This window comes from Bidens hawaiensis, unplaced genomic scaffold, assembly GCF_021521415.1.
Source record: "Bidens hawaiensis isolate Kalapana, Puna unplaced genomic scaffold, B.hawaiensis_p1.1 tig00003983_1, whole genome shotgun sequence".
Classification (NCBI taxonomy): domain Eukaryota; kingdom Viridiplantae; phylum Streptophyta; class Magnoliopsida; order Asterales; family Asteraceae; genus Bidens; species Bidens hawaiensis.
This window is the reverse complement of record NW_027491231.1, coordinates 1,171,103-1,179,398: the sequence shown is the minus strand read 5'-3', so window position 1 is coordinate 1,179,398 and position 8,296 is coordinate 1,171,103. Positions and strand designations below refer to the sequence as shown.

The 8,296-nt window shown below is 31.9% G+C and overlaps 1 pseudogene across 1 annotated transcript; it reads right to left on the bottom strand.

The window, feature by feature from the left end:
• Window positions 1-723: 723 nt before the first annotated feature.
• Window positions 724-5,005, bottom strand: LOC143624851 (cytochrome P450 81Q32-like; annotated as a pseudogene). The gene is made up of 2 exons (XR_013152185.1): window positions 4,123-5,005; window positions 724-1,401 (listed from the first exon to the last, which is right to left on the bottom strand). The product of XR_013152185.1 is annotated as a cytochrome P450 81Q32-like (transcript).
• Window positions 5,006-8,296: the final 3,291 nt, after the last annotated feature.

Here is an 8,296-nt window from a genome sequence, read left to right as displayed (position 1 = left end):
TACACTATATATAATATAGATATTAATAACATAAATTACAGATTTTTTCATCTTTGAACTTCATTTGCAGAGTACATACATAGCAGTATATTAAGAATACATAATACATTGTTGTAAATATATATATATATATATATAAATAAGGATTCTAGGAGAACTCTTTGTAAATTAAGAACTTTGAGAACCATTTTGGACCACTAAAAATACCTTTAAACGAATATTTAAAAAAATCATAAAACAAAAAATATTAAAAATTTTAAAAAAGGTTAAAAAACCAAAATTCTTATATTTCATTCCGGTTTCATTAAAAAAATTAAAAAAATAAAAAAACGTGTTATTATACACATATGTATAATTTTATATAATCTTTAATTACGTAATATACACATATGTACAGTATCATTTATCTTAAATTATACACATGTGTACAAAAAACATGTAAATGTACATATATTTATATATTATACATATGTGTATATAATTTAGCTAAACCGAGTTTTTTTTATGAAATCGGGATGATAAAATAAGAATTTTGTTTTTTTTTACTTTTTTATTTTTGTGTTTTTTTTATTTTATGATTTTGTTTATTTTTGGGTTTTTTGTCGTTCAAAATAGTTATCATAGTTCTCAATTTTAAAAATATTCTCTCATGATTCTGATCCTATATATATATATACATATATATATATACATATATATATATATATATATACATATATATATATATATATAAAAGTTCACAAATAACTTAAAGGATAATATTAGATTATTTTAAGAGGAAAGTTCTCATAGTACCTTAAATAGATGGCTCATTCTTTGTCTTGCTTTACACATTGCCTCAAGTGGTTCTGCTTTGGGCATGGTTAAACCTTTCCCTTCCGACAAACCCACCAACTCTTCACCAACCATTTCCCATTCAAAGCAATGGATCAAAGATGCCAAAGCTAACCCCATAACCCGGTTTGCTAGACCTGAGCCGGGACATTGTCGACGACCCATTCCAAATGGTATAAAGCGAAACCCTTCGTTTTCTAGTTTCTCAAACCTTTCTGGCTTGAAACTTAACGGGTCGTCCCAAACCATTGGGTCCCTATGGATGGCCCATGCATTCACTAACACCATTGTACCACGAGCCACTTCAAACCCTCCAATGGTGCAGTCTTGTGATGGCTCGTGTGGCACTAACAATGGCCCTGCTGGGAATAGTCTTAGGGTTTCGTTGACGATGCATTGGATGTATGGTAGACTGGCAAGATCGGTTTCTTGCACCAAACGTTCATGTCCAACATAACTGTCAAGTTCTGTTTTAGCTCTCTCTAATACATCAGGATGATTCAGTAGAAGTGCCGTAGCCCACTCTATTGTCACTGATGACGTGTCGGTTCCGGCTTGTAATAATGTCTACACGGCCATAAAGTTACTTAGAAGAAAATGCATGGTTTATAGGGATACAATACAACAAGCCATTAAAGTATGCAAAAATCTTAGACATGCTCCATCAGCCTCAATGTTATATATATATATATATATATATATATATATATATATATATATTTATTCGAAGTAGACAGGCTTTTTAAATGTTAATTTATAATTTCCTAATTAACAGGTTATACAAAATTAGGGCATCTTTGTCAAATACTGAAAATGTTAATATTATATAAGGTCGTATTTCATGCACTAGACTTCTAGCATACAAGTTAAAAAGGAGAAATTATGAAACCTTAAAACTCAATATTTAATTCAAATATACATTTGATAACTTTTACAAAATATAGCTATTTAGCCACAAAACAATGATAACACGTAAGCAAAACCCAAGTGAAAGACGCCTCGTGAATGTGGACGTGGACGTACTTATACAACGTAAATTAGGTGTTAAATTACACGGTTTTGACAATAAAAATTGACATTTGCGTGGTTTTGGTGTTATATAGGGTGCAACGATCGAGCTTCAACTCGGGCTCAGTTAGTTTAACTTATATAGCGCACGAGCTCGTTTGATATATATATATATATAGATATTGAATTATTTCAGAAGTTTTTTAATCTCGGTTTCATAAAAAAACCTAAATTATACACATATATATTTTTTTTATTTAATCTCGATTTACATAATGTACACATATGTACATTATCATTTATATTACTTGTACATATGTGCATAAAGAATAATTTGTATAAAATTATATATATATATATATATTACATATATGTATAATTTTGCTAAACCGATATTTTTTTTAAATTTGTTTTATTTTTTTATTAAATCTGGATGAAAAATAAAAAAAATTGATTATTTTACTTTATTTATTTTCGCTTTTTTTGTTTTATAATTTTTTTAATTTACTTGAAAAGAATTTATTTTGTGGTCCAAAATGGTTCTCAAAGTTTTCAATTTCGAATAGTTATCACATGATCCTATATATATATATATATATATATATATATATACAAGTTTTTATCCCCCGTATTATGATGGTTGTTTTATATTATTTGTTTTAAATATTTATTTATTTTTGATATTTTATTTTTTTTATTATAAGAAAGTTAATAATATAATTATGGTTTGATAATAAATTGTTTCACAAATAAATAAGATTTTATAGCACGGTTTAAAATCTATATGGGTTTGATGAGACCCAAGACCCGTTTATATTTTTTTTACTACAAAATTGGTTTTTTAATTATAAATAATATATATATGTATATATATATTAAGTAAATCAAATATTAATTTTTATTATATCCATACTTTATAGGATTTTTATATCAAATATTTGGTGAAATTAATTTTTAATTTAATGAAATGTAATAAATCATATATTAATTTTTAGTGTATCTCTACTTTATAAGATTTTTATATCAAATATTTGGGTTTGATGAGACCAACACCCGTGAATTTGGGTCAAATGCATGAGAAACCTCCATTTAAAAATCAAGCAAATCATGCCAAAAAAAGGGGGAGCGACCACATCGTGACACGTAGTATTTTTATGGTCTCGTTTATACATATTGCTAGTTTGATCCTCCCGTGTTACGAGGGTTTATTCAAGTTTTTGTTTTAATCGTTTTGTGATTTATTTGATTTTTTTAACGTAGTTTCGATTTAACTTAATACATATATATTAGTTTGTTATTATATTTTTTTAGCGTTTGAGTTTTTTCAATTATGTGTAGGTTTTTTAGATTTTCAACGAACAAACATAAACGGATACGAGCATGTTGATTTTTTTAAATGAACAAACATGAACACAAATATTTGTCTAATGAAAAAGGGGATGTTAATGTAGTTGACAATGGTGGGTAGTATCGGAAGTTTACCGGCGATGAAGATGATAGACCAGAAACAAATAACATGTAAAGGAGATATATTAAATTAGATTTTAATGATAATGTTTACCAATAAATGTGATCTTATAATCCATTTGAGGGCTATTAGGGTTTGGTAAGACCCATAACCCGTGTAAATTATTCTTTGATGATTAAGGGGTTATTTCACAAATAAATGAGATGTTATAAACCGTTTAGGAGTTATCCGGGGTTTGGTGAGACCCATGACCCGCAAAAATTATTGTTTGATTATGAAAGAGTTTCATAAATATATGAGATGTTATAACCCATTTAAAGGCTATCCGGGTTTGGTAAAACCCATACCTGTGAATTCGGGTCAAATCCATTAGAAACCTCTATTTAGAAATCAAGCAATCTGGTGGCTCTAGAGAACGGAGGGTGGGGAGGGGTGGGGGTGTGTGGATATATATATTGAAAATGGTAAGTTGCCGGCCTTAACATTTGAGTAGGTTTGCGTTTCACAATTAACGTTTGCGCGTCTTTTGGCTTTAACAATTTACATTTGCGTGGTTTTGTTTTAAAAAATCAAGATAAAGCCGGGCAATCAATCAAGCAGAGACATATATATCAACCAGAAATCTAAAATGAAATGACCCGGTCATCTTGTTTAACCAATAAGTTTTGAACGCTAATGATTATTTAATTAAATACTTAGTAAAAATGGACTTTACTTCATTTTCATTTGCTAACAGCCCAAGTTATATATTATGTAGTTGATGGTCCTTTTTAAGACTTGGAATAAAAGGTGGATATTGCGAGCATGCATACCAGTATATTGCCTTTGATTATATTGTCAGTGTAGTATTCTTGTTCAGATTCTTGCAATGAAAGCATAGCGTCGATAAATGTCGCATCTTTTCCTTTTTCTGACGAAGAACAACACCGTTTAGTCCTAATTTCCTCAATTAGATTTTGCGAAAATCTATCGCTTTTCTTTTGCAGTTTCAACAACCTCTTCTCGTAACCTTGAAAATTGATCCATCTTAGAAATGGAATTAAAAATCTCCGGGATTTGATGCACCACTGACCTCAAAAACTTCCCTTATTATCTCTAAATTGACTAGCCTCCTCAAAATCCTCCATTTCATTCCCATAGAACCGTTTATCAGCAATCATTTTCATGACTATGTTAAATGATAATCCTTGAATTCTAGACCTCATTTCAAGTTTTGTAAAATCTTGAGAAGAGTCTAGATAAAGATTCTTGATTAACGATCTAACCTCATCTTCTCGAGCACTGGAATAAGATTTGAGTCGAGCCGTTGAAAATAGTTCAAGTGTCATGATGCGGCGAAGATCTCTCCACAGTTGACCGTATGGCGCGGCACCAACTGTGGAATGGTCATAGTCAAGATACTTGCCGCTTAGAAGAAGCGGTCTATTAGCTAAAACACTGTCGTTTTTTGTGAAACATTCTTCGGCTGCTGATGGTGAGGTTATCACAAGCACTGGGCGTGAGCCAAACTGTAGAGCCATAACAGGACCATACTTGGAAGAAATTGGGATAGAAGGTGGACTTGGTGGGAGATTTCTCCCTTTTTGATGTGTTAGCAATTTGACAAGATAGATGAGAGGAACTAAACATAAAAAACAAATGAAGAAAATATGAGTCTGATCCATGATCTTGGTGTGCCGAGATGATGCTCTTTAAATGTATGTGGTAACATACATACGAGGTATGCATATATAGTTAAAAAATTTTAATATATAAAAACTGAGTTAATATTGTTTAATGAGAATTTGTTTGGAGATCACGGCATGCAAGTGGGGCTACAGTTGACTTCTATTAGGATGTTGAATGTTCTACGTTGAAATATTTAGGCTTCGCACTGAATGGATTCAAAGATACAAGAGGTGTGATGTCATTGATTACGCTACTCAATTATTAATTTTTCATTTTTTAAAACGGGTTGTTGGTAACAAGGATGTTACCTGCGCCGGGATGTTATGCGTTGGTGACACCCGGACGTTGTTTCGTAAGTTGACGCGAATTCAGTTGGTATCGGCTACGTTATTTACGGTAACAAAACTAAACTCAAAAAATAATTCGTTAAAATAACGTATTTAAAGCAAATTAAAAACCGAAACATTACATCACCTTATTTTTTTCATTGTTTGATTTAGTATGAAATCTATTTAAAAAAACCCAATAAACAATACCACCATGGCAGTTTCCAATACTTTCATTACTTTCAAATGATTAAATACTTAGATTTCAAAATATTAAAATAAATAAAGTCAGTGGCTGCCACATGATTGAACCTACCTTAAATTTACTGTAACTTTAGGTACATAGGAGAGAGTCATATATCTATCTTTTTTTTTCTTTAAACGTTATTTGATTATTACGGAGATTTATTAAAACATTCGATAACTTCGATCATGCAAGAACTATGAGTTTCACAATAACTAACCATCTACTTCATGAACCCTATATCTAAAGCTAATGGCAGCTTCGATCAACCAATTTATTTTGGTCAGAATACCAATCCCTCAAAGTCTCGTACAATCGTAAAAGTACAAGCGTTTATAAAAAACTTACCTCACATCCAAATTGAACTCTTTGATATATAAACATAGATGATTAGCGTCATCTTTACGCCCTGCTTGCGGTGCGCGCATATAATGTATATATGTGTGAACCCTCGGGTGGGCAAAAGTAAAAGCGCACTAATTTTGACGTTATTTTACTAATCTCGTGAAAATAACGTTAAAAGTGGCGGAAGGTTAATCAGGCATCATGTGGTGGCGTTGATAGCCGAAAGACAAGGGCACATGCACCAATCAGCCGGTGTCCCTGATGATTGAGTGCTATGTGCCTTATGTCCAAGGCTTGATGCAAAACTACTATCGAGCCGGGGGTCTCACCGGAAGCAGCCTCTCTATCCTTATGGGATAGAGGTAAGACTGTCTACATCTTACCCTCCTCAGACCCTACCATAGCATTGCTATTGGTGGGATATACTGAGTACGATGATGATGATGATGATGATGATGATTAGCGTCATCTTTAATGATTTCCACCGGTGAATTTTCACTAATAAGCGCGTCTGTAGTATGCAACCACTACAACAAAAAGTGCTTTTTAGTACCTTTTGTGTGGGACACTTGTAATAGGGTACTAAAATCTATTTAATAGGACAAATGAACATTTTGGGTCCTTTTACAATGTACGTCACAGACCCGGTGTCCTAAAAAGTTATTTAATAGGATGGATGATTCTTTAGGGTCGTATTATTATATAACTTAATAAGACACTTAAAATCTAAATCCTAATAAAGTAACCTATAAGACATGTAGTTGTTGGTGTCTCATTATGTAGTAATGTAATAGGACACTTAATCACTAGAGGTCTTATTATAACATAAGTTAATAGGACATTAGTAGATAAGTTATAAATGTTCGGTGTTATAGGATCCTTTCTAGTCGATGTCATATAAGAACATAACTTAATAGGAAATTTTACACTATGGTCTTATCACTTTAACCTTTATAAGACGCTTAATCATTGTGGTTTTATTATAATACACCTTAATAGGAAATTTGATATTTGAGTCATAAAACATCTGTTTTATAGGACGCTTATTCGCTAGAGTTTTATTATAATATAACTTGACACGACATTTGACACTTGAGCCTTATAACTTTAACCTTTCACTAAAATAAAATGCCATTTACAGAATTACAGTGTGGTGCTCACTTGGTGTAGCTTCAAAGTGGATTATATTTTTGAACCCGCTATCTAAAAGATATCTTATCTTTATTCTTATTTGTCAATAAATATGACATTTTGACTATTTTGGTAAGCTTCTTGACCCTGAATAGATAGCTTAGAATCATCTTTTTGTTGGGAACTATATTTTGCAATTTATTCTACTTTTGTTTTATCTAATGACAATATATGAGAGACATTGTTGCTGCTTTTGTTAAGGGGATGTAATTATGCCAAATTGTATTGCATAGCTCATTATTTCTATTCGCGAGGCTGGTATGATACAACTTATAGTCACGTTTTATATGTGATTACCTTATAATTTTTCATGTGCAAGTTTACAAGAGCTCATCACTTGGTACTGATACCTATTTTTATATCGCAGAATGCCTATTGATGCTTTTTTTCATATTATTTTTTCTATAAAATGTTAGCCTGCTAGTGTAAAACCTTTTTTTTGTGAAATGATTTTCGCACTATAATGACTCGAGTTTAATATATAGCTGTTTGTTGATAACTAAAATCTAGGTTGGAGATTAGGTTTTCCTCAAAAGTATTCTAAACTCTACTGAGCCTGTAGCAAGAGGATGTGTGAAGAGTTTGGACCCAAATGAGCTAGTTGGTGGTATAGAGATTAGACCAAAATGATATGAGATAAATGTTCAAGTAACAATATAAATAGATGAAAAGTTGATGAGACCATATGAGTTATTTTTCACAATTCAGGATTGTATTGGTGCATTCATCACATGGCCTTGTCGATTCATCTCGTTATGTATTTGTTATAGTTGCGATACGAATAATTTATAATATTACAATTTTGCCTGAAATTTATATATTTACAATTTCAAGTGAAGTTGTGCTTTAGGTTGTTGTAATCTATGCTTTACAAGTGTTTTATGGTTGTGCAATCTGAAGCTTCATTTGCACCATGTTTTCATTGGACCTCCAAACCCACTTGCCGCTTCTTCTACATCAAAATCGTCAGTGCCACCGCCGTCTTCTCTTCTATTCTAAATCTCTGGTGTAAGAAGTCGTCGTCTAATTTCCCTGTCGATTTCGCTCCTTCATCTTCACCTACTGCTGCCGGGTTCAATTTCGGAACCCTAGGTAGCGATGGTTTGCTGGTGGCAGTTGTTGGATGGGGCGAGTTATGTCGTCACCGGCTTACATTTTGTAACCGTAGATGGCGGTGTGGTTTTTCTTGATATTGGTTAACCTAATTGTTTT